Consider the following 950-nt stretch of genomic DNA (forward strand, 5'->3'; position numbering starts at 1 on the left):
GAAGTCACTGTGGGGCAGTAAGATGCTTCCCCTAGCTCCCCTGAGTGGTACAATGTGTAAGTGCTTGACTACTGGTTCAAAGATTGGCAGCTTGAACCCATCCAGAGGCTCTAAGACAAGCCGGGAAATCTGCTTCCATACGGTCTAAACCATGAAAACCCCAGGAGCAGTTCTACTCTGCACACATGGGGTCTTCATGATTGGGAATTGACTCAACAGCAACTAACAACAAAACAACGATGCTTTTCCACCTTGGGCAAAATAATCAACATGGTAAAGTCTATGTCTAGTTCCTTCTGTCTCTACTTGCTTTTGTTCAACAAGTTGGTTAATTTCTCCCATTTAATCTGTTCCATTTTATAATTCCAAGGTCATTATTTCCCTTTCTCCAGACAGAGCTACAGTGGGACAAAATAAACATTCTTAACTACTAAAAAATCTGTTTCCTTACTTGAAGTTAAAGAAAGGTATTATAGCAATCTGAAACTCATTTTCTAAAATTGCTTACAAAGAGATCTCTTTCTACTCTTATAACAGTGTATATATACAATGAATACTTAAAAACAGGTCCATTTCAGTGATAACAATGGTTATAGCTGGGTGAGAATCATTTTGTTCATTATACTTTGTACTTCCTCTTCTGCAATGAGCATGCATAATCTTTTTAATGTTGGCACAGTGGTTAACTGCTAAGCTGCTAACTGAAATCTTAACAATTCAAAACCACCAGCTGTTCTGTAGGAGAAAAGATCTAAGGATCTGCTTCCATAAAGTTACAACTAGGGAATGCTATGGGATAACCCTATTGTGTCCTATAGGGTCTCTAAGAGTCAGAATTGACTTGAGGGCACACAACAACAACATCAGAAAAGTCAACAAAACAGCAAAGCTCTTTTGAATGGATAAGTTTATCTTTCTTTCAATTTAGAAAGATCCAATAAGCATAGGAA

Source organism: Orycteropus afer, unplaced genomic scaffold, assembly GCF_000298275.1.
Source record: "Orycteropus afer afer isolate SDZICR_OR568_19922 unplaced genomic scaffold, OryAfe1.0 scaffold00883, whole genome shotgun sequence".
NCBI lineage: Eukaryota > Metazoa > Chordata > Mammalia > Tubulidentata > Orycteropodidae > Orycteropus > Orycteropus afer.